Genomic DNA, 8,169 nt, shown 5'->3' with positions numbered 1-8,169 from the left:
TAACGAGGGAAGTGAGAACACACAGGGAAGCACAAGTAGACACACCGAACATGGAAGTCATGTTGAGACTTAGACTTAAAGCTTTTTATTGTCATTGTGCCATTTCTTGCACAGCAAAATTGGGTAGCTGGACCACAAAGGTGCTAAAGTAAGAAGAAGAGAAACCAATACACAATGAAGGTGGAAAATAAATAAATAATTAAATAAATAGAATAAAATAAAAAGCAGTGTATATGTATACATATGTGAGTGGAACTATATACACGGTGTATGTGTAGGAAACATTGAAGCAGACTGGGACCAAAAATATTCAATTCAATTCAATTCAATTCAATTTTATTTATATAGCGCCAAATCACAACAAATGTCGCCTCAAGGCGCTTCATAGATACAGAGAAAAGCCCAACAATCATATGACCCCCTATGAGCAAGCACTTTGGCGACAGTGGGAAGGAAAAACTCCCTTTTAACAGGAAGAAACCTCCGGCAGAACCAGGCTCAGGGAGGGGCGGCCATCTGCTGCGACCGGTTGGGGTGAGAGAAGGAAGACAGGATAAAAGACATGCTGTGGAAGAGAGACAGAGATTAATAACAGGTATGATTCAATACAGAGAGGTCTGTTAACACATAGTGAGTGAGAAAGGTGACTGGAAAGGAAAAACTCAATGCATCATGGGAATCCCCCGGCAGCCTACATCTATTGCAGCATAACTAAGGGAGGATTCAGGGTCACCTGGTCCAGCCCTAACTATATGCTTTAGCAAAAAGGAAAGTTTTAAGCCTAATCTTAAAAGTAGAGATAGTGTCTGTCTCCCGAATCCAAACTGGAAGCTGGTTCCACAGAAGAGGGGCCTGAAAACTGAAGGCTCTCCCTCCCATTCTACTTTTAAATACTCTAGGAACAACAAGTAGGCCTGCAGAGCGAGAGCGAAGTGCTCTAATAGGGTAATATGGTACTACAAGGTCATTAAGATAAGATGGGGCCTGATTATTTAAGACCTTGTATGTGAGGAGCAGGATTTTGAATTCAATTCTGGATTTAACAGGAAGCCAATGAAGGGAAGCCAAAACAGGAGAAATATGCTCTCTCTTTCTAGTCCCTGTGAGTACTCTTGCTGCAGCATTTTGGATTAACTGAAGGCTTTTCAGTGAGTTTTTTGGACATCCTGATAATAATGAATTGCAGTCGTCCAGCCTAGAAGTAATAAATGCATGAACTAGTTTTTCAGCGTCACTCTGAGACAGGATATTTCTAATTTTAGAGATGTTGCGCAAATGGAAGAACGCAGTCTTACATATTTGTTTAATATGTGCGTTGAAGGACATGTCCTGGTCAAAAATGACTCCAAGGTTCCTCACAGTGTTACTGGAGGCCAAGGTAATGCCATCCAGAGTAAGAATCTGGTTAGATACCATATTTCTAAGCTTTTCAGCGCCGAGTACAATGACCTCAGTTTTATCTGAGTTAAGAAGCAGAAAGTTAGTGGCCATCCAGGTCTTTATGTCTTTAAGACATTCCTGCAGTTTAACTAATTGGTGTGTGTTATCTGGCTTCATGGACAGATAGAGCTGGGTGTCATCTGCATAGCAGTGAAAATGTATGCTATGTCTTCTAATGATGCTGCCTAGGGGAAGCATGTATAATGTAAACAGAATTGGTCCTAGCACTGAACCCTGTGGAACTCCATAATTAACCTCAGTGTGTGAAGAGGACTCTCCATTTACATGCACAAATTGGAGTCTATTAGATAGATATGATACAAACCACTGCAGTGCAATACCTGTAATACCTACAGCATGTTCTAATCGCTCTAATAGAATATTATGGTCAACAGTATCGAATGCTGCACTAAGGTCAAGAAGGACAAGCACAGAGATGAGTCCACTGTCAGAGGCCATAAGAAGATCATTTGTAACCTTCACTAAAGCTGTTTCTGTGCTGTGATGAACTCTGAAACCTGACTGAAACTCTTCAAATAAACCATTCCTCTGCAGATGATCTGTTAGCTGTTTGACAACTACTCTTTCAAGGATTTTTGATATGAAAGGAAGGTTGGAGATTGGCCTATAATTAGCTAAGACTGCTGGGTCTAGAGATGGCTTTTTGAGTAAAGGTTTAACTACAGCCAGCTTGAAGGCCTGTGGTACATAGCCGATTATTAGAGATAGGTTGATCATATATAAGATTGAAGAATTAATCAATGGCAGGACTTCTTTGAGCAGTTTTGTAGGAATGGGGTCTAAAAGACACGTTGATGGTTTGGAGGAAGTAATTATTGAAGTTAACTCAGAAAGATCGATTGGAGAAAAAGAGTCTAACTTAACATCAATGGTACTAAGAGTAGCTGTAGATAATATTACATCTGTGGGATGGTTATTGGTAATTTTTTCTCTAATGATAAAAATTTTATTTGTGAAGAAGTTCATGAAGTCATCACTAGTTAACGTTAAAGGGATGGTTGGCTCAAAAGAGCTCTGACTTTTTGTCAGCCTGGCTACAGTGCTGAAGAGAAACCTGGGGTTGTTCTTATTTTCTTCAATCAGTGATGAGTAGTAAGCTGTTCTGGCTTTGCGGAGGGCTTTCTTATAAAGCAACAAACTATTTCTCCAGGCTAAATGATGATCCTCTAAATTTGTGACACGCCATTTCCTCTCCAGATTACGAGTCATCTGCTTTAGGGTACGTGTTTGAGAATTATACCACGGGGTCAGGTACTTCTGATTAGAGACCTTAGTTTTCACTGGAGCTACAGTATCCAGAGTCGTACGTAGTGAGGAGGTGAAATTATTAACAAGATAATCGACCTCTGTTGGGGTAGCGTTCAGATAGCTGCTCTGCTCTGTGTTGGTACAGGGCATTGACGATGATAACAGTGGCTGGATTATATTCTTAAACTTAGTTACAGCGCTTTCAGAAAGACATCTACTTTGATAAAGTCCACTCTCCACTGCTGCGTAATCAATTATTGTAAATGTAAATGTTATCAAGAAATGATCAGACAGGAGAGGGTTTTCAGAAAACACTGTTAAATGTTCAGTTTCTATGCCATATGTTAAAACAAGATCTAGAGTGTGATTAAAGTGGTGGGTGGGTTCTTTTACATTTTGAGAGAAACCAATTGAGTCTAACAACAGATTAAATGCCATGTTGAGGCTGTCATTTTTAGCATCAACATGGATGTTAAAATCACCCACAATAATTATTTTATCTGAGCTCAGAACTAAATCAGATATAAAGTCTGAGAAATCAGACAGAAACTCTGTGTAAGGCCCAGGTGGACGATAGATGATAACAAGTAAGACTGGTTTCTGAGTTTCACAGCTGGGGTGGACAATGTTAAGCATCAGGCTTTCAAATGAATTAAAAGTCTGTCTTGGTCTTTCATTAGTTAATAGACTGGTGTGAAAAATTGCTGCCACACCGCCCCCTCGACCTGTGCTTCGAGATTTCTCGTAGTTAGAATGACTCGGGGGTGTTGATTCATTTAAACTAACATAATCATCCTGCTGCAACCAGGTTTCTGTAAGGCAGAGTAAATCAATTTGTTGATCAATTATTAAGTCATGTACTAACAGAGACTTGGAGGAGAGAGACCTAATATTTAATAATCCACATTTCACTGTTTTACTCTTTGGTTCAGATGTGGATACTGTATTGTTCTTTCTTTGTAAATGTTTAAGTTGTTTGTTGCTGGTTTTAAGTTTGTTTTTTGTCTTTTTGGAAGCAGACACAGTCTCTATGGAGATGGGTTTTTGGGGGGGTAGCAGGAGGAGAGAAGCTGCAGAGAGGCGTGTAAGACTGCAACTCTGCTTCCTGGTCCCAACTCTGGATAGTCATGTTTTGAGGGGTTTAATAAATTTGTCCATATTTCTAGAAATGAGAGCTGCTCCATCCAAAGTGGGATGGATGCCATCTCTCCTAACAAGACCAGGTTTCCTCCAGAAGGTTTGCCAATTATCTATGAAGCCCACATCGTTTCTGGGACACCACTCAGACAGCCAGCAATTTAAGGAGAACATGCGGCTAAACATGTCACTCCTGGTCTGATTGGGGAGGGGACCAGAGAAAACTACAGAGTCCGACATTGTTTTGGCAAAGTTGCACACCGATTCAATATTGATTTTAGTGACCTCCAATTGGCGTAACCGGGTGTCATTACTGCCGACGTGAATTATGATTTTACTGAATTTACGTTTACCCTTAGCCAGCAGTTTTAAATTTCCTTCAATGTCGCCTGCTCTGGCCCCTGGAAGACAATTGACTATGGTTGCCGGTGTCTCTAGCTTCACATGTCTGAGAACAGAATCACCAATTACCAGAGTTTGACCCCCAGCGGGTGTGTCACCGAGTGGGGAAAAACGGTTAGACAAATGAACGGGTTGGTGGTGTACCTGGGGCTTCTGTTTAGGACTACGCTTCCTCCTCACCGTTACCCAGCCGTCTTTCCCCAGCTGCTTGGGATCTGCCGGGGAACAGCTAGCGGGGCCTACGCTATCTTCGGCTGCACCAGCTACAGGGGCCTGGCTAGCTAAGGGTGAGAGAAGGGTGCAAAGCCGAGTCTCCAGTTCAGTAATCCTGGCCTCCAGAGCTGCAAATATGCTACATTTGTTACAGATATCATTACTGCTAAAGGAGGCCGAGGAGTAACTAAACATCTGACACAATGAGCAAGAAAGTGCAGAAGGGACAGGTGAAGTAGCCATGGTGATAACGGGTCGGCTACGAGCTAAGCTAGCGAAACAGTACAGAGACAGTGAGTGAATACTATAAATTAGGTAGTGAGTACACAGAAAGTGTGCTTCGGATGAAGCACGTGAAGATTATACTGTGAAAAAAGAATGTATTTAAAAGTTGTTAATTAAACTGCTAAGCAAATAAGCTACTCAGAAACACCACTGTGTTTGAGCAGGAACAGGAAGCGATACTATACCACAGAGCGAGCGAACACCAAGTGACCAAATATTGCACAGAACATGGAAAGACTGAGATATTGCACATAGATGATCAACAGCAGTGTCAGGGTGGATGTGTTGGGGAAGTCTTTACACACTCTTAGTTTGCATTAAGATTTCTGACAGCCCACGGGAAGAAGCTGTTTTTTAGTCTGTTGGTTTTGCACCTGATGGATCTGAGCCTTTTTCCAGAGGGCAGGAAGTTGAAGAGGTGGTGTTAGGATGGAGGTGGTCCTTTATAATTGCCCTGGCTCTGGAGAGACATCTTGAGCTGGCAATTAAGTCCCGGGAGGGGAGTGGACAGCCGATCACCTTCTCTGCAGTTCTGATGACCCTCTGTAGTCTCTTCTTGTCAGCTGTTGTGCAACCAGCATACCGCACAGGGATGGCGTGCACCAGCACGCTCTCGATAGTGGCACGGTAGAAGGACACTAGGAGTTCAGTCTGCAGCCTGTTCCATCTCAGGACCCTCAAGAAATGGAGGCGCTGCTGCGCTTTCTTTACTAGGGCTGATGTGTTTGTGGACCAGGATAGGTCCTCGGATATGTGGGTGCCGAGGAACTTGAAGGAGGACACCCTCTCCACATAGTCACCTTTTATGGATAGGGGAGGGGGATCATGTTGCTCAGGAAACTGGCATCTGCACGCCCCTCCCAGCAGGAGAAGGAGGGAGGCCCCAGATGGGAAGCCCACGGCCAAAGAGGACTGTAGGCAATGGGCAGTCGACCCTGCTATAGGTCGGCCACCTTGGTACGAGTTGAGAGCAGGGCCCCAAGGCCCAGACACCCAGGACCACACAGGACCATGAGGCCACACACCCTGGGCCAACAAGCACCCGCATCCAGTGTTGCCAACTCCTCAGTAATCACTGAGAAGAAATCGCTATTGGCTGTCCTAAAAGTTGCTAGAAGTCACTAAACGATGTCATTGCCTAATCTGCATAATTTGTCATGCTAATATAATTGTAACCTACATTGTTGGAGAGAGAAATAACATCATGGAAGAGACATAAAGTGAGTAAAAAAAACATCCTAAATGCATTTAGAGTTTATTTAAACTACAAATTTAATTTCTTTTAGCAATTATTGGGGGGGTTTTGCGCATGCGCACACACACACACACACACATACATACATACGCTTGCAGACTCCTGTGGTGTCCGTTAGCAGATCCCCTCCTGAACTCGTAGCAAACCGGGACAAAGGCAAAGCGCACGACAAGGCACCAGGCAGGGTCTTTATTTCTTGATGTTCATAGGTGTTGTACTTGTTTTAACCATCAATTTTGGGGTAGAAATGACAAAAATATTTGTAAAAGGAGCATCATGTTGATACCGTTCTTAGATTCTTAGGGCTGATTTCCTAGCCTGCTAAATAATCTGTTGTTTAATGTTTATTCACTTTACTTTTGCAAATTTGCTTTGAGTTTTGAAGATTCCACCACTACATTCTTTGTTATAAAAACATATCAAAAGTGTAGTTAGTGACACACAAATAGGTTATTTTAAAACTTTACTCACATTTCAGAGCACCACCACCATTGCTGCTTGTGATTTGAAATTGAATCCTTTGGAATATGGCTGTGGTCCTCGAATGCTCTTGCAATGGCTGCCATGAAGTACGACCTTTGACTTTAACCTCTGTCTGGATTGTCAATAAAGCCTGCCACTGTTTCTGCTGCCAGCTTTTTCTTTGGACATCTCTGACTAGTTTCCTGGTTTGTAAGGGTGTAAGGTTTCTCAAAGGGCCGGTGGTGGAAGGGTGACTTTAACCTACTGTTTCAAAGCTAAGATCCATTTGTAGACGATCAAAAATCTAGTTTGTTAGTTGCAAATAATTTTTGAGAGCAAATTTGGAATCCATTTGTAAACCATCCCTCCTTTGACAAATGGTATTTTCCAGGTTTCAATTTAGCATAATGAGGAAAACAAATGTTCAGGATGATATGGTTTATCACTCGTGCCTCTCCTGTTATGTACGCTGAATGGCCAACAAGGTCATGTGATGCTATAACTGCCTTTTCAGCTGTTGCAACTGCTTGCAGTTAGAGGAAGGCCTGCTGGTCTTTGTCATTCCTCAATGCTGCAACAAAGCATGCATCCACCCTTTTCATCCACTGTCTGCTTGAATGGTAATCCTACAGTTGGCAACCTCTGTAGTCAGTCAATGCTTTGTTTGTGTCATCAGTCCACTATCGTTTGTCAGTGTGCAGTCACTCCCCTCCCATGTATCACTGCTGATAGTGCACAGCATACCCGGGTGTCCACTGGCAGCAAAATTACATTATACCAAGAAAATTTCTTTGTGACTTTGGAATGGATTGGATTGCTGCAATTCTTTTTTGGAGGGAGTGCGTTACTATCTAATCTGATCACATGTCCCAGGTAGGGGACTTTGTCTGAAACCTATAGTAATTTGGAGAGGCTCACCTTGTGACTGTCCTCTGGTATTTCAACAGCGTTTTTCTTTCAAACTCACAGGCCTGCTTAGAGGGAGAACACATCATTAAATCATTGACATGTGCAACACTGTTGATGAAAAGCAATAAAGGTTTGTTTTTTTCCAGCGCACTGTTAAACATGATCTTGATCATCACTGGTGTTACGAACACTGTGGAAAAACTGTTTTGTTCATAGACCCAGTTGAATGCTAACAACGTGGGGAGGGGTGGCCATCAGAGGAAGAGGATCAGAGAAGTCTGTGATTTTACCTGGAACACTGATTCAGGTATGTAGATGACACCTGGGTGAAAATCAGATGTTTCACAATTAAGTGATCGCACAAACTCAGTGGAGAAACACATCAAGTACATCACATGAGGGGGGATGTGAACAACGATTTTTAGATTTATTCATTCACAAAACGCCAAGAAAAAGTAGCTTCTCTCTAAATATTTAACCACAAAATGCATTCACAAATTCACAGACATTCCTTAGTTGGTCTTTTTTCTTGTCCCTGCTGTATGTCACTAGATGTCTGTGGAGAACAGATTAGATTATCTGCTTAGATTGTACTCTAATTAGTTGTGGATTTAAAGATTACAGAGTTAACAGCTCTTGATCAACAAACACTTTATCAGAAGATTATCAAGAAGCAATCAAACAAGGGCACATGTCTCAGGGAAGAGAGCCAAACTGAACCAAATACAAAATGATAATGAGACAACTTCTGTGTGTATGTGTGTGTGTGCGTGTGTGTGTATATATATATATATATA

General features: G+C 42.1%; 1 long non-coding RNA gene across 1 annotated transcript; it reads left to right on the top strand.

Moving 5' to 3' along the window:
* The first annotated feature begins 308 nt into the window (after positions 1 to 308).
* LOC146507618 (uncharacterized) lies at positions 309 to 4,965 on the top strand. The gene is made up of 2 exons (XR_014877034.1): positions 309 to 1,378; positions 2,032 to 4,965. It is a non-coding gene; the product is annotated as an uncharacterized LOC146507618 (long non-coding RNA).
* The last annotated feature ends 3,204 nt before the right edge of the window (positions 4,966 to 8,169 follow it).

The sequence above is a fragment of the Neolamprologus multifasciatus genome, chromosome 11 (genome assembly GCF_963576455.1).
Source record: "Neolamprologus multifasciatus chromosome 11, fNeoMul1.2, whole genome shotgun sequence".
NCBI classification, from domain to species: domain Eukaryota; kingdom Metazoa; phylum Chordata; class Actinopteri; order Cichliformes; family Cichlidae; genus Neolamprologus; species Neolamprologus multifasciatus.
The sequence above is the reverse complement of the archived record's forward strand: the minus strand, read 5'-3'. Positions and strand labels throughout refer to the sequence as shown.